The sequence below is a fragment of the Rhineura floridana genome, chromosome 16, assembly GCF_030035675.1.
Source record: "Rhineura floridana isolate rRhiFlo1 chromosome 16, rRhiFlo1.hap2, whole genome shotgun sequence".
Taxonomy (NCBI): domain Eukaryota; kingdom Metazoa; phylum Chordata; class Lepidosauria; order Squamata; family Rhineuridae; genus Rhineura; species Rhineura floridana.
In genome coordinates, this window is record NC_084495.1 from 10,123,361 (window position 1) to 10,141,526 (window position 18,166).

The 18,166-nt window shown below is 43.2% G+C and overlaps 1 protein-coding gene across 1 annotated transcript in view; it reads left to right on the forward strand.

Annotated features, from left to right (window-relative positions):
- TRPC5 (transient receptor potential cation channel subfamily C member 5) overlaps window positions 1–18,166 on the forward strand; it is a 245,212-nt gene that overhangs the window by 54,250 nt on the left and 172,796 nt on the right. The gene's annotated exons all lie outside the window — the stretch shown is intronic.

The following is an 18,166-nucleotide window of genomic DNA, read 5'->3' on the forward strand; positions in this document are numbered from 1 at the left end:
TGTAAAAAGACAGATACAAAAATACATATTAAAATACAAGTCATGTTTCATCAAACATATTTCATCAACATTCAGAAAGAAACAACAGACACAAAGTTAGAATGAAATTTCACTCTCTGGGACAAAAGAAACAGTAACCCTCCCCGTGAATTGATGCATGAGTACTACAGTAGGGCCCCGCTTTACGGCACTTTGTTTTACAGCAATTCGCTAATGCAGCGGTCTCAATTAGATGCAATTAGACTAAAGCCCCACTCATACGGCGCTTGTTCCGCTTTTACGGCTGTTTTCGGGCATTGCGCGCCATTGTATTCAATGAGTTCCGCTTTACAGCTGTTTTCGCTTTACAGCGGGGGTCCGGAACATAACCCACCACTTGAGTGGGGCCCTACTGTATAGCCATGACAGAGCAGGCACACATCCCACTCACCCCTCTAGGGTTTTTTTTTTAATGTCTGACTCTTAATTTTCTAGCAGTTAGAGCAAAGTTTTGCCACCTGGATAGTAATAAATACAGAATTGCATGCTAGCAACCGGTAATTTTCAACCACTCATGTGGCGGGGGGGGGGGGGAGAGGGCAGGAAAGAAATTATTCCAAATTCTGGGGAGGGGTAAGTGAAATTTCTGACAAATTTAAGGGGGTAGGAGTTGAAGCCAGCAACAACAACAATATTTCCTGCCCTTCACCAGTAGATCCCAGGGCAGGTCACAACATAAAATACATTATTAAAAATAGACTACAACAAATTACAAATTAAATTAAAGATACAAGGTAGCTGGGGGGTCTTCTCACTTTAACTTTCTTCCTGTAGCACAACACTTTGCCAGCTTCCTGCATTTCCTTTTAACTTGAAATAAAGTCCAGCTTTCAGGCTCTCCAGATTTAGGATGTTAGAGAATTCCAATGAAACTGGAGCAGAATTGGCCAGTGTCCGCTTATTCGTCCCATGCCTGGAACAGAAACCAAGCCAGCAAATACGATTTGCTATCGTTGTTGTTGTTGCTTTCAGCCTGCAAATGATGCATAATGGATTATGTTCCCATCCATTTGCATTGTGTGTCGTTTGCATTGAAATGAGTGGGGTAGGATAACATGACAACTTCAGTTACATCATTTCTTCACAGTGGACAGCGAGACAAATAACAGAAGACGAACTGCAGCAGAACAGAAACAGTGCTGCATGTGAGAAATACAGGATTTGTACAGTCTTTCCAGACACACAAGTAGCAATGAGGTTGCTTCTGGAGTGTCCAACAGTAGGAAATATGTTTTTTCTTCTTCTCAAGTTAAAAGGCTATCCTTTTAATTTTAGAGGGGACATCATCCTGCTCTTCAGCCAAGAAGAGTGAGGAATATCTGGCCTGTACGCCTAATTAGGCCCCCTAGGCTGGCCTGTGAGGCCATTTTGGCCAAGCCATTCCCACCTGCCCTACACCTGGTGTCATATATGTCATCAGGTGCGGGGCAGATAAAAACCTGTCTCAGCTGAAAGGATCTTGCAGAGCTTCTTTGAAAGCACAGGGCAAGATAGCACTTTGAAGGGGGATTAGCTAAAACCCAACAACCGGCTCACTGCCAGGTTTTACAAAACCTGTTTCAAAGTGCTGTCTTGCACAGCGTTTTGAAAGGGGCTTCTCAAGAGGGTCTTGTGGAGTGCTATGCAAAGCACTCTGAAAGACACACGCGGGGCAACAAAAGCTCACCTCCCCATGGCCTGGGGAGGGGGAAGGTAACAATCTTACCTGCTGGCTAGATCCAGTTCCCCACCCTTGTTTTACGTGCTCTGCAGGCAGCCTCCCCAGCTGCTTGTGGGTGTTGAGGCAGCTGGGAAGGCTGAATCTGGAGTGCCTGAGAGCTGGACAACATTATTTTGAGTTCAAAGGAAGTGCAGGAAGCCAGGGAAACATAGGATCATTGGGAAGTTGCCTTATACCTAGTCAGACCATTGGTCCATCTGTCTCAGTAACACCGGCAGCGGCATCTCCAGAGTTTCAGATAGGGGACATTCCGGGCCCTACCCAAATACACCAGGGATTAAAGTGGGGCCTTCTTCATGCAAAGCAGATTCTCTACCATTGAGCTACATCCCTTCCCCAAGCAACAGCGTGCTGTGCCATGCAACACAAAATCAAGCAAGCACGTCCCTTGCTCACCTCATAAATTTAGTGAGTTCACACACACACACAAACACACACTGAAATCTTTTGAGAAATTCCCCCTCCATGAAAGAGGCAGGAAAACAAAAAGGGGCAGAGAGTTTCTCAGAACTGGAGCGTGGGGTTCAGCAGCGACAAACTCTGTGAATGGGTAATAATGATACCGTTCCTAATCCAGGACGTGAATTACACGGCACTCTTCTTTAGGTTTAGGGCTGCCCTTTTCATTTCTGAACCCGGCCTCTGTGCCAGCAGCAGGACTCCAAGAAAGTGAGCGGGTGAAGCTTTCTTTGGCATGGATATAAGGAGAAGGGAAACGTGCACCTGCTGCCTTTTTGCATGCCAGACTGTCGTCACAGAGGCAGAGACAAACGGAAAGCGGCACATTTCTTTAGGCTTCATGTTTTTCAAAAAGAAGACGATAACAATGCTTTTTTCCCCCCAGTTGGATTACAGTTCTGTTGCAGAGCATCCAATTTATTGCTGAAAGGTAGTATTTGGAGGGGAAATGGATATGAGTAAATATTTAATACAACGTTTTACAAAAGCAGGGGAGAATGATGTGCTTCAGTGTGTAATACATAGGCTTTTAAAATCTATTCTTGTATATATATTGCTTGCTCTCCCCCTCCCCGTATATAACAATGCCGGTGCATTTGTGTGCAAGGGAAATTTTTCCTCACCTAGGTAACAAATACCTTGAGCCAGCCCTGGGGGAAAAAATGCATTTCCCCATCATTTTAAGTGCTGAAAAGATGCCATTTCTTCAACACAGAAGAACTTCCTTCAGGGAAGAGAGCTGGATTCCTTGCAGCAACTGGGCAATTATTGTACAGGAAGAAGGAAAGAAAAGGAGCCTGATATACAAACACCAACAAGCATTTGTCCAACTGGACTGAAGCATGTTCAACTTTCTTTGCATTGGACTCCAGTCAATCTATACTACAGCAAAACAATAATAATAATAATAATGATAAAACCTAGAAGAATACAGCAGAATACACTCACTAGCTTTTCTCTTGAAATCTTGTTCTAGGGTAGGGAATCTGTGGCCCTCCATATGTTGTTGGACTACAGTTCCCATCATCCCTGGGCCATCCCTTGGCCATGCTGGCTGGGACTGATGGGAAGTGGAGTTTAACAGGACCACAGAATTTTCCTCTGAACCAGGTAATTGTAGAAGTAACAATATGTTATTTGTTTAAAAAATATGAAGGCTTGCTCATGTTCTCCCCTTAAATGTAAATGTACTGCCTTCAAGTCAATTCCGACTTATGGCGACCCTATGAATAGGGTTTGCATGAGACTGAGAGGCAGTGACTGGCCCAAGGTCACCCAGTGAGCTTCATGGCTATGTGGGGATTTGAACCCTGGTCTCCCAGGTCGTAGTCCAACACCTTAACCACTACACCACACTCCTTAGATTAGAACTATTCCTGGACTGATATACTATAGAATGAGTGCAACATGCCTACCAACAATAGTTTGAAAATTCAAGGGCAGGTATGGATACATGGAAGCTAAGTTGTAACTTGCAACTTGTAAGCAAGCACAATATGTGAGACTGTAACCTTTTCAGGCTGGATCCAGTCTAAATTAGTTGAATGTAGCTCTCACTGAAATGGCTAGGCAAAGACAGTCATGATTTGTCCTATTTCAATGGGAGAGTGGAGGAAACTTCTTAACCCCTTTACTGGGTTAAGATGTCTTACCTTGCAATTCGCATGTGTTTGGGCAAATGAGTGAACTAAGTAGCTTGCAGCACAATCTATTACATGTCTACTCAGAAGTAAGTTCTACTGAGTTCAGTTGGAATTCTTTCTAGACCCGTGTGCACAGGATTGCAATCTTAATTCTACTCTTAAATAATTTTTAATGTTTGAATTTCAGTATTCACTATTTGATAGCTGGCATATAACACTGTTTTAGTACTGAATAGTTAATATGCACTGGTGTTAGTGTCTGACCACATTTGGTAATATTTAATAATTGACATGAAATGGTAATTAGTGTTTGATAATATCTGGTAGTTGCCATACAATTATGTTTAGTAGATGACAACATTTTTACTTTAATAATATTTAGTAGCTGATGTACAACAATATTTTGTATCAGAAATTCACCATGCAATGCTACTTAATATCTGATAGCTAGCAATTTGAGCTGTAATCCTAACCATGTCTACTCAGAATTAAGTCCTACTGAATTAATTGGGGCCTATTCCCAGGTAAGTGGGGTTAGGATTGCAGCCTTAGGAGATTTCATACTGAATGCCTGCCGGAATCATCAGAAGTGCTCAATTTTTGATTTTTGAGAAAAAAAGCTTCACATTCAAAATGCAAACTAAAATTGTGAAATATGACATTTGAAATAGCCCTATTCAACCATTAATAGTGGGGACTTAAATGAACACAAGTACACAAATGCTTAGCACCTTGGACAGATCCTCAAAAGTTCAGACTAAAACGCAGAGTAGATTCCACTGCCCCACTGACATGAAGCCACCAGCCACCACTAATTTACCCTCTGTGTGTTCAAAGGCAACTGTCTTGTAGTGGAGAAGCCTCCTTTACTCAAGGATCCAACATGTTTTCCTGTACTGTCTTTTCTGACCCATTTCGTGATTTACCAGAGATGATGGCCCTGTAGATCAAACAGAGAGAGAGAGCACACATACAAAATGAGAATAGTTGCATGCAGATGGTCCCAGGTTTAATCCCAGCATCTCCTGGTATGTCTGGAAATGTCCCCTTCCTCAAGCCCTGGAGAACAGCTGTCAGTCAGTATAGACAATATTAAGTTAGCCTAAGGATCTGACTCAGTATAAAGCAGTTTCTGATGTTCCTATGTAGCCAGAGGTCTTCAAGCTAGATGTCACCCAGACATAGTGGTTATGATTCCATTAACAGGAAGCAAAGATATTGCTACAGCAAATGCTCCCGTTAGACCTAGGTCTTTTAAGTTATTTTATGCATTAGGCTGTAATATAACCAGGTTTGCCCCTGAGTGGGCATCTCTGTATAGCAGCATGTCTCCAAACAACTGTTACACATTCTTTTCTTTTCTGCATGAACCATTATTGCTGTTTCTTTAAAAAAATCTGAGGTCGAAACCTAATGAACGTGATGTTCGTTAGGGCACTTGCAAATGGAAACAGTTTGTGAGTGTTGGGCTGTCTCAATCATTCAGTACTCCTGACACCCACATGCCACCTGGGATTTATACCTGTCCCTGTCCATTTTGCCTTAACAGCCACCATCACTCCTAGGAATGGGGGAGCAATTCAATTTTGTTTGCATTTTAATGCGATCCGATTTGCACTTCTTAAACTGTGTGAGAACGGAAACGCAGCCATCCTTCAAAATTTACACTCCTCTGAATTTTGCCATGCAGTTCTCCAACCAAACAATGTGTACAAAAATGCGCATATTTGGGCAAAATATGCATAAAAATGCATATAATGCAAATATGCTTTATATTAGACTGCTGTGCAAAAATGTCTGTATTAGTCAAAACTGCATACAAAATGTGCTTATTAGGAGAAATCACCCAAAATTGCTGACAAATTTTCATGAATATTTTTTGTAAACTGCTTGGAGGTTTTTTTGTGGGGGGGAAGTTGCAATCAAGTGGTATACAAATTTTGTTAAATAAATCAGGATTTTTTATTTAAAAAACATACTCAAATTGCTGTGAGAATGTGGAGAACTGAATTTAAGCTTAGAAAATTAGAAATGGAGAGAATTGAAACAGAGAATGGACAGATTCTCATTCTCAATGCTCATTTTTGCAATGCTGTCATTCAGGTCAAAGCAGGATATTACATACATAAGTCACCGGCTCCCTGCCCCCCCCCATCCTCACTACCCCTAATAAATTCCAAAATCACCCCTGCCCCAATTTCATTGTCTTCAGGTGGGGCTGCAAATATTCAGGAAGGGACATTTGGGGATGGCACTATATCGTTGCTCCTCCTTGATATGCAAGAGGGTTGCGCAAGGTTACTAGTGCTGCAAGTGAATGCTTGCTGATCTCTGCCCCTGTGCCTATCAGCCTGTTTACCACTTCCCCAAATGTTCTGCTTCTGTCCTGGAATCAAGCGAAGCATGTTTGCTATTGTGCCAAAGAACGAAGGGATTAACTTTATTTAACTATAGAGGGTGTTTTTTTTCTTTTTCATTAACAGGATCTGTGGTGTGCGGCACTTTGACAATAGCAGTAAATAATCCAAAACTAACAATGGAACCATGTGCCAGTTCATCATAACAACCTTGAAGGGGGTCCAGATTACATATCAAAAGCAACACCTGTCTGCCTCCCAGAGCAGCATATCTGAGGTCTCCTGAATACTAACAAGGATGAGGTAGCTACAAAAATCAGACTGCATGCGCAGTGGGTGCTCGTATTTATTGTGATCCCTTGCAGGCTTTCTGAAAGTGTGCAACTGTGGACCATGGTAAAATGTTGCAGGGATGTGTCATAGCTTCACAAATGTTTCTCACACATGACTCCAAAGTGTAAGAAAAGCAGGAAGGTATATGTGAGATGTAAAATCACCCAGTGCAGACGTAATGTTACCAAATCTTCCAGCTAGTGCAGTGCTGAAAATTTCTCCTACATTCTTTCAACTGTTCTCCATCCATCAACGAGAAAAGAAATTGCATTAAGAAATTCCCAAAGAGAAAATGTCAGCAAAGTTCTCCTGAGTGAGGTGCAGGGTTTTTGTTATTCAAGAGGTGTATGAAAGTGTCATTTCGGTCATTCTACAAATGATCTCCCAAGTGGTCCCCACTCGGTTAGAAGTACATTCAGTCAGTACCTTAAGGGGTTAATTCTGTCATTGGTCTGACTGACAGCAGATTCTGATTGGTTGGAGGTTCCAGTCAGCTGTCAGTGAGGAAGGCAGTTGAGATTTGAAAGTTTGGGGGTGAAAGAAAATGTGGTTCTGAAGGAGTCCCCCACCTCACCCCATGTAGGCCTGTAAATAGGACAAACCTCTAGGTTTTAGTTCTCCTCATATCATATACTGTTCATGTTCTCTTTACTCTCAGTAAAGTATTATCAATTTCTTTTCTCTCTGGACTCTGTCTGCTTTACTCCAGTCACTCTGCTAACGCACTCTGCAGCCTTCCTGGGTGCCTTTGCTTCAAAGCCCATGGGAAGATATCATGAGGCAATTTCTCCCATGGGTCTTTTTTTCAGATCAGCCAGGGAGGCTGCAGACCACTGGAGAAACATTTCTTGGGAAGAAAGAAAAAACCCACCACCCACAGCCACCTTGCTGTGATAAGGTCAACCCCACATCCCAGACCCATAGAAGTTCTAAATAAACCCTCAAGTGCCCTGAGAATGTGGCAGAAAATGGGAAGCCTCTTTTGCAATGGAAGAAGTCCTGTGAACAATTGGAGGGCAGATTTTGGCCCAGCACACTGCCAAGCGTGGTGTCAGTAGTGAAGTACTTTTTTCTTTGTCTGCCCTGAATCTTCCCATATTCAGCTTCGCTAGATGTCCACAAATTCTAGTATTATGAGAGAGGGAGAAAAATCTTCTCCCTATCTGCTTTCTCCACACTGACAGAGGAATCGTATGAGGCTGGGGAAAAGAGAATCCAACATGGAGGACATGCCAAAGCCAAAGCCAAGGTCATGACATGGAGGTGAGTTTTATGTTTGCTCCTCGAAGGAGAAACCATCATGTTTCCAATATTTGGATAATACAAGAAGAGCCCTGCTGGATCAGGCCAATGGCGCATCTGGTCCAGCATTCTGCTCACAATGGCCAGCCAGACGCCTCCAGGAAGCCTGGAAGACCTGAGCACTTCCAAATTTTCTTTTGCATTTGATTCCCTCCCATTGACTCCAATAGGAAGGAAAATAAGTATGCCACTGTAATGCAAACTGTTGTGGAAATGTGGACAACTGAATTTGGTAAAATGAGAATCTGAGAGAAACTGAAATGGACAGAAGTCACTCATCTTTATGTATCAGTCACCTTGGTATTTTAGGCAACCACATCGAAACTCCTCATGAAAGTTTTTGTTCCATGTTGCCATTTGGCACACTGAATGTGGTTATCAGAAAATGTTCTTGCAGTTGCTGAGATGATTCACACGAGAGTGACTATAACAACCTGGCTCACCACTTTGCTTGAATTAGAGGTGTCTGACAGGAAAAGGCAGAAGAGATTTTGTTTACATCTGAAAGTTCAGAAATCCAGGAGCAAAGCAAAGGCCATTTGGGGAGAGTGCTGGAGTGTCTTCAGCAAAAGAGTTCACCGCACTCGCATCAGAGTAGATTTTTGGGGGTAACTTTTAACTTCAAAGATCCTCTTGCAGAAGGCCTCAGATACAATCCCTGGCATCTCCAGGTAGGGATATACTCCTGCCTTTCACCCTGGAGCGCAGTTGCCAGCAGTAGTGTAGTGGCAATTCAGAGGTGCCGGGTCCCTTCATGTTAGTCACAGCCATGCCCCCTCCCCTTTTTTGCTGCGGGGTTGTGAATGAGATTCTTGTTAATGCCTTTTCTGACAACAACAGACACTCCTAAGAGCCAATAAGTGTGAAAGAGGAGGGTGTTAACTACTGAGAAGAGTCTTCTCAGTGGCTGACTCACCTCCTTTTGCTTTGATTGGTTCCTATGTTCCTAGTAGCAATCTATCCTTTCGGGAAAGGCCAAAGCTCCATGCTAGAGCCCCTGCTTGGCATGCAGAAGGTCCCAGGTTCAGTTCCCAGCATCACCAGGTAGGGCTGGGGCTGTCCCTGTCTGAAACCCTGGAGAGCTGCTGCCAGTTGGTGTTGTATCCTGAGCCAGATGGACCAGTGATCTTGCTCAGCACAAGACAGCTTCCTACAGTTCAGTGCAGAGGTCCTGCTCCTGTTGCCCACACCAAGCGTGACTGGCCCAGGACATTTGGGGGCCTGAGGGGAAGATGGTGCCCCCTCCCCATTCCATGTAGAGAAATCAGCTGGATCAGGCAGCCTCTGGCTATGTCATAGAGCCCTCCCCTGCATCTGAAGTAGCAGGCCTGATTAGAGGCCTCGGGACAGCACTGTGGCAACAGCAAAGAAGGGCTGGAGGGCTCAGGAGAACCAGCTATTTCTATCATGTCATATAAGGCTATCAATGCCTGTGCTCCACAATGGCTATGCGCTCCCTCCACTTGCGGAGGAGGTGTGCCTCTGCATACCAGTTGCTGGAAATCACCAGTGGGGAGAGTTCCATTGCACTTAGGTCTTGCTTGTGGGCTTCCCAGAGGCACCTGGCTGGCCACTTTGAGAACAGGAATGCTGGCCTAGAGGGCCTTTTGGCCTATCATATCCTTAAGCAGATCGGCTCCCTGCTTTATAAGTCAAGGCCCTCTTCTCTTTAGCTTATTCGGGCGAAGCAACGCATGTAAAATTTGCCTTTGCACACTAGGATATCTCCAGGTAGGGCTGGGAAGAACTGAAGCCCTGGAGAAGCACTGCCACTTAGTATAGTACATACTGAGCTGGATGGACGAATGCTCCGACTTGGTGCATGGCAACTTCCCATGCTTCCTAATGGCAAGCCAGCTGAGAGGCAGTAAGAGAGCTGGACAGCATCCCTCGAGGGGCCAGATATAGTTTCCAGGTTGCCAATTACTGAAACCTGCCATAGACACCACTTTACCTTTCCTAGTCTTTCTTATGAAATGAACGTAAGAAGAGCCCTGCTGGATCAGGCCAAAGGGGGCCCCTCTAGTCCAGCACTCTGTTCTTACAGTGGCCAACCAGATGCCAACAGGAAGCCCACAAGCAGGACCCGAGTGCCACAGCACTCTTCCCACTTGCGATTCTGGCAACTGGTATTCAGAGGGATACTCCTCCCGACAGCTTCCGACAACTATGATTTGACTTTAATTTGTCCCCATCTTTTTTCTTTAAGTCAGAGAGCCTTTTCTAGCTCAACGTCAATTGCAGTTGATATCAAATGCCTACATAACAGTGCTATCAACATCCACCGCCATCATCAGGAACTTGCTCTTGGCAGATGGCTTCCCAACTGATATTTGGTTCACAGATGGGACTTGGATAAGCAGAATGGCTCCTTCAGAAAATACAAAAAACAAGGGTGAAATGGTTTCCAGTATCACACCGTGTGTGCATGGGCATGCATGTGTGCTTGAATTTTGCTTCAAAGGTCAATAGGCCCCGTGAGCTTGTCATTCAGAGCTCAGCAGACACACGCAGCCATGTGTTCCAGTCTGGAGAATGCACATTGCTGGAATAAACGGAGGGAAGACATTTGTTCTGCAAAGAGTGCTACAAGGAATCAGAAGGTGAACTTTGGCAGCCTTACTGATAATCCCCTAGCATTTATTAAAAGGCGGGATTCCATCCAGTCAGGAGTGCTGGGAAACTTAAACCCGACCTTTTGCTTCAAAGAAGCTTATTTGCATTGAAAGTGAACTCATCGATCTTCTGTGACAGTAATGCACACGTTCCTTAGTCTGTTCACTTTCTCCTCCTGAACTGCTTCACTGCCAGAAGAATGAGGAGGGGCCTTTCCACGTTTACCATTTATAGTGGTAGAATTGCTGGGGTTTTTAATTTTATTTTTTGGCATGCTGCCACCCAATGGTTCCATTATTCAGCTAGTATTCTGGAATAATGTACTCAAAAAGCCAATTTTCTTCTCTTGCAAAAAAATTCAACTGTTGTGAAAAATCCGGAATGGATCCTTGTCTGTTTCATGCCACTTTCCTCTGACTGGTGTGGCCTGTCACTTTGTGAGCTCAGTTCAGTGGAGAGAGATGGCAGATAGTGATGGAAGTTCCAGGAGCAGCCTTGTCTAACCTCTTCCCATAGTCAGTCTCTCCCTCCCTCCCTTCCTCCTTCCCTCCCTCTCTCTCTCTCTCTCTCTCTCTCTCTCTCTCTGTATGTATGTATGTATGTATGTATGTATGTATGTTTTCATTCATTCATCGGCAATCACTTGTGGCTGAGTAAGATTGTCTTCCAGGGTAAGGTCGTTAATGGTGGGTCCATAAGTGACTGTGGAGGCCAATTCTAGATCCACACAGCCTCCCACAGTGAGGACATAGGTTTCCAGATGGAAGATGGTCACGATGAGGATTTGCTTGACACGCCTTCCGCTTAGCTCATTTGTCCCTTTTGCCCTGTACTCGTGCTTCTTCAAAGTCCATAGCACCTTTGATAATGGCCGACCTCCAATTGGGACTCTCATGGGCCAAGGCTTCCCAGTTCTCGATGCTCATGTTACATTTTTTTAGATTAGCTTTGAGAACATCTTTAAACCTCTTTTGCTGTCCACCGATATTCCGTTGTCCATCCTTAAGTTGGGAGTAAAGTAGCTGCTTTGGAAGACGGTGATCAGGCATTCGAACAACATGGCTGGTCCAGTGAAGTTGATGTTAGAGGATCATTGTTTCAACATTGGTGGTCTTTGCTTCTTCCAATATGCTAACATTAGTCCGTCTGTCTTCCCAAGTAATTTGCTGGGCCTGACAACCAAGAGGTCTTCTGTATCTTTAAAGGTTGTGCAGGGGGAAGGGAGAATTCCACCTTGTGGTTTTTGTCATTACAGTGTAGCAAAAACATCTATACTTGGCTGACTTTCTCTTCTCCTAAAGATACAGGATCAGTCTCAGGCCCTGAGCCTGGCAACCCTACAACACACCCTTGGGCCATATTGCTATATGCATTTCATGGGGATGTGGGGGGAGAACCTGCCTGCCACAGCTCAGTTTCCAGATAGCCGTGCCCATGTCTGAACTTTCCATTCATTTTTATTGATGCAGTAATAACTCACGGCTACAGTTAGTGACAGGCCTTTGTCACTAAATGCTGCCCTGGAAATGGATTTCATCCAATTAAACCAACAGAAAAATATCAAAGGCCACTTTATTTAATCATTGCTGATGCAGCCAGGAAGCACAACTCATAAAGCCTGGGAAACGTTAGAAGAGAGAGGGGGAGAGAATGGGTAGTGTTCAGCGCTAGACCTACTCAGAGTAGAGCCGTCCAAGTTAACAGATGTGATGGGCAAATCAATCCAAATGGCAGGGGGACGGTGGGGGAGACGCTGGTGGAAACCTTTGCGGGATCCTGCTCCAGCTCAGGAGCTGCTGGCCCACCTGAATGCCAGCTCCATTGGGAGCCACGTGCACAAGCGGGAAGGAGGAAGCCGGCTGCCAGGAACAGGCCTCCTGAGAAGGAAGTGCTCCCCGTAGACGGCCATTACAGTTTTTTTTAATGAAACGATCCCTAGCCTGGCATAAAGGTCATTTGGATTGTGCCCTAACTTAGGTTCATTAATTTCCATGGGCCGTGCAACCTGTTAAAGTCGGGGCAGGTCTGTACAACTTAAGAGAGCCACCAAGCCCATCAGATGTAAAGGACCATCAGATGATGGATGAAACTCCTGCTGAGCTTTGCATCTGCAAAAATTGGGGGAGGGTTTTTTTTGTTAAACACCTAGTAGACCACAGTAAATGGCTGGGAGACTCTGACCCCATTCGCATTATGCATTTAAAGCTCCAGAATACCACTTTAACATTCATGGTTTCCCCAAAAGAATCTTGGGAACTGCAGTTTGTTAATGGTGCTGAGAGTTGTTAGGAGACCACTTTTCCCCTCACAAAGGTACAGTTCTCTGAGTGAGTCGGTCCCTCTTCCAGGGAACTCTGGAAATTGTCACTCTGGGAGGTGAATAGAGGTCTCCCAGCCAACACTCAGCACTCTTAACAAATGACAGTTCCCAGGATTCTTTGGGGGGAGCCATGATTATTAACGTGGCATCATAGTGTTTTACATGTATAGTGCAGGCAGGGCCTTGTTTAATTTGGTGCGTTACAACTTGTGCAGGTCTTTACTGGGAAGCACCTCTCTAATATCTATTGCAAATACTGGGGAACCCGATGGCTACAGATTAGTGCTGTGCCAAAAATTTCTTCTACATTTTTTTTACCATTCTCCCATCAATTCCTGAGAAAATAAGTTGCATTTAAAAATGATAAAGGGAGTGAAATACTTACAGGTGTGGTTAGAGCTTATGTTGTTTTACATTACTTTTGAGGTGAGGTCCTTTCATTTCTACAAATTATCTCACTGGCGGTCTGACATCTCCAGCCTCTCCAGCTTCCCACACTTCAGTTATAGCTCTGCAGAAGATATCATGAAGTATTCCCTCCCTTAAGGCTTTCTCAGATCAGGAAGTGCAGGCAGTCAGGGAAGTTGCAGAGTGCTGGTAAAATGTTTGCTGGAAAGAGAAATGCTCACACCATCGTTGGCCAGCTTGCAATGAGAAGGTAAGTTCCAAACTGCACACCCTCTGAAATGCAACAGACGTTCTCAAGGCAGAAAAAGAGAAGCCTCTTTCAAAGGGGAAGGAAATGTGTGTGTGTTTGAGAAACTGAAGATCAGATTTTTGCATAACACTGCTCTAGATTGATCTGGACAATGCCAGCAATAGTAGCTGTACACTAGGGGGTTCCTTAGGCAAGTCATTCTCATTTGATCTCAGTCCCTGTCCCATCAGTAGAATGGGGGTAATAAAACTGGCCTACCTTGCAGGGTTATTGTAAGGGTTACTGAGCTAAAGTATCAAAGTGTCAGAATGTGTTGCATAAATGTTGCATGTGATCACTTCGCGTCATTGTTTCCATCATTTTCCTTTGCTAAATTCTTCTATTCACTAGAAAAGACAATAACGGTGGGAAAAACAGAAGGGAGTAGAAAAAGAGGAAGGCCAAACAAGAGATGGATTGGTTCCCTAAAGGAAGCCGCAGACCTCAACTTACAAGATCTGAACAGGGCTGTTCACGACAGATGCTTTTGGAGGTTGCTATTCATAGGGTCGCCATAAGTCATAATCGACTTGAAAGCACATAACAACAACAAAATTCTTTTATATAGTTCTTATTATAGCATATAATTCAAATGTTAATTTTTATTTTTTTTGTTGCAATCTTGTTTTCACATATGTTTTATAGTGCATTTTATTTATACTCACTTGTATTTTAACCTGTTTTTATTGTTGTACACCGCCCTGAGAGCTTATTGCTAAAGGGCGGTATAAAAGCACAATAAATAAATAAATAATAAATTGCCATGCTTCAGGAAAAGGTGGAGGCTTTTCTGATGGCATCCAATTGTATTACATCCTACCAGAGGTTTCTGAAGTTGAGCTGGCATTTGGGAAGTCTGGCTGCTACACAAAGTTGTGGTCTTCTCCAATTTGCAAACATGGCACATCAGGAAAAGGCTGGGGGGGTGTCATTTCATCCACACCTCTCTTGGCAGGATGAAGTTCTAAGGGCAGAACTAGACATTACAAGGGACACTCCGAATTTCTAATCCTGTATTTCATTTAGTAATGCTACTGCTGAAAATGAGGAGCATTTGAGGACAATACCGGCTCAGCAAAGGTGCTTAACTCTTTTTGTGCACATGAGTACGTAAAGATTAATGTAAATCAAAGGGCAGAGAACCTCTGGCCCATGAGCCAGGTCTTTCCATTTGGCCCTTGAGACTGTTTTGGTCAAGCCACGCCCAGCTGTCCTACACCGGATGTCATATATGATGTTGGGTATGGGACAGGTAAGGACAGGGCTTGGCCAAAAGGGGCTTTGCAGGCCCTGCTTATTGGGAGAGCCTGCAAAGCCCCTTGCACAGAGCTTCCCAAGTGCCTGACAATTAGCAAAGCACTGTGCAAGCAACTTAGCAAGCCCTGTGCTCAGTGCTGCTTCCCAAGCGCCAAGCACGTGGCTTACCAAGCCCCTTGCACAGTGTTTCCCAAGTGCTCAACACAGGTGCTTGGGGGGTGCACTGCCCAAGGGGCTTTGCAAGTTCCTTGGGGAAGAAAAACGGCTACATTTTAAAAATTACATTTTTTTGCCAAAGGAAGCAGTTTGCAGTCAAAGTGCTTCCCCCAACACTTTGAACACAAACTGCTTTCTCTGCAGCGGGGAACATGCTCCAAGTGTAGGAACATTTTTCCTTCTGCAGAGATTTTAAAGGGGCTCCTTTGAAGGACCATCAGCTGATAGTTCGTTAAAGGGAGCCTCTTTGATAGGTGCCGGGAGTGCATCTTCAAAGGAGGTTGCTGTATTAGCAGTGCTTCCCCCACGGACCACTTGAAAATTGCTGATGGTCTTGGTGGACCTCCTCATGAGTTGTCTGCCTGCTGTAGATGTGCTAGATGTTATATAATTTTAATTGTATTTTATTGCTCCTTTTGTTTCTGATATTGTATGTATTTCATTGCATTACAATTCCATAGAATTCAAATTGTAGTACAATAAAAGCTATATAAGAAATTAAAGAAGCAACAGAAATACAACAAAAATCAATATACATAATTAATATAGACATGCTACGAACCACCTGAATGACGCTTGCAGACCATAGTTTGGGAAACCCTGATGTACAGCAACCTCATGCGAACTTTGACAGGTGTCAATCACCCAATGCTATTATGACATCGGATATTTGACAGGTGGGTCAGGAGTGTAGTAATGGGGGGACAAATGAGGGCATTGCCCCCCAAATGATAATTCTGCCTCCCCAAATGAAATTTTCCTTTGCTCCCCAAATTTATAGCATTGCAGTAACTTAAAACTTCAGTCGAGCTTGTAGAAATACAGTTCATACATTGAAAGAGAGGGGCAGGAAAAAGTTGCCAAGGGAATGTGAACATGGCAAATATACAGGTTGAAAGTGTGAATGAAGTGAACACAAATTTTGATGGATGGGGAACGGAGTTGGCGAACCTAAGGGTTTGCAATTGGAGGAAGGAAATGCAGGAAGGATAGTATTATTATGCACTGCAGAGAATCTCCCCTTGTAGTGCGCAGCCAGCTTCCGTAGGTGATGTGTGATATTAGTGTATGTGGCGGGTGTGCCTACGCTTTTGACCCTAGACTGTGCCTAGCCGAGTCCAGGGCAGGACCTGAGAAGAAACAGAGAGGTGAGTGAGCTGGCTCTCCAAGTCCCAGGAAGCCTGATGAGACCTTGATAACTTAGCCCAGGCAATGTCGAGCTGGAATATTTGTGTGTGTGTGTGTGTCTGGGGGGGCATTTCTTTCTTTCTTTGTTAAAAAAGTTGAAAAATAATAATGCACCTTAGTTAAATTTTCTCATGCAAACTTATGTACTACCAAAATAGGGTGTGTGAGTTTTGCTGGTAGAGCCATCAGAAGCAATGTTAGCTGGCTGGCCCAGGGCCTTTCTGTAGAACAGAGATTGCACTTGTACAGTTGATTCTAGTACCTGTAATAGTTCAGAGAAACATAATTTCTATGTGACATGCTTTCAGGCATTTCCTTATGAAAAGTGATGCTTGTAGGTATTAATTTAATTTTTAAATTGAAAATTCTCATAATTGCTTTCCTGGCATGGCAAAGGAGACCAGGGTAGTTAGTTCCGGGAAGCAGCTGCCTATGGAGAACTGAACTCATAGTTCACGAGCTTACTAAAACATTGTACTTGCACAAGGAAGCCTTTCTATGTATGTACACACTGTGTACTGCAGAACTCACCTCTGATGCATCTGCGCTGTGTGCAAAAATGCATTCTCAGCTTTGACACATGTGCTTTCAGTGCTTCATAAGAGAAAAGCAAACTTAGCAATCTTCGCTTTTGAAAGTAACGTATTTGAAGGAATTTCAAGTGAACAGTTCCTCCGCATGTTTGCAGAGAAATCATTGCACATTAGACTTTATTAACAGTTCAGATTATTATGTGCACAATATGCATCTGACTCACTGTTATTTAGTTTACACAGCTATTTCGCATGTGGAAAATATTGTATTTTAAATTGATTTGCTTTTTTGTAAACTTCACAAGTCATAGTTCCTAATTAAAATGCATATATTGGGGTTTATTTTTGACATTACTCCCCCAAAACTCTTTTATAGTGACCGATGCCCCAACTCTTCTCACCCCCAATTTTGTTTCTGCTCACCCAATGAAAATTGTCTCGCTACACTCATGAAGTGGATGGTCCTGCCCACCTGTCAAAGTTGGCCCACAGTACTTGGCAGAGATAAAGATCTGGTCCACTGGGCCAAAAAGGATCCCAACCCTTGATATAAATATTGATTGTTATTACTTAATCTATGTTAATATATAATGTAATAGCACATGATATAATATAATTAATATATTAGCAGCACTCTTTTTTGTAGAAAATGAGGTGCTGGTACTCATATCTTGATTAATTTTAAACTGCCTATCCCACCCCTTGCCTCTTCCTGTCCCCCAGTGCTATGTCCTGCTGGTCCTGTTTGTGGCAATCACACAAGACTGATTTCCTTTTTAAAAAATTATTAGAAATTATCATAAAAATAATACACTTAAGACTTTCAAACTTTTGACACAAAAAAAGAAAAGAAACTACATTATGCATTCTATATATTATTTTCATGAAAGAAGGTTAGAAGAATACACCATTTACCATTTATTTAATTTCATTTGGGGGGGCACAGGAGTTTTACTCATTTCCAGTACCATATTTCATCAGGAGCACCAAATAAAATCATATTTTGTTGGGATGATCCATCCATGTGATTGTCTCTCCATATAAAACACAAAAGGCCACCAAATGGTAATGAAATTCATGGGATCACCTGCACCTCGAGTAACCCATACTTGATTGGTCAGTTTTTCAGATGTAGCTATAAATAAAACTTTTCTAAACCAGTTATCCAGATGATAAGTTGATGCATCTTCCAACCTTGAGCTATCACTAAATGTGCTGTAGTCAACATATAAATAATCAGTGTCTTATAGAGGAACTCAGAATTTTGGTCAACAAAGAAAGAAAATAGACATAATCTAGAATCCAGATAAGTCTCCTGCCTAATAATTAAATTAATGTCCTTCACCATCATATCCCAAAACTTCTGGATATATTCATATTCAGCACAAGAGAGGCCCCAAATGTAGCATATGTGACAAATTTATTTATTTATTTATTTATTTTATTGCATTTGTATACTGCCCCATAGCCGAAGCTCTCTGATCGA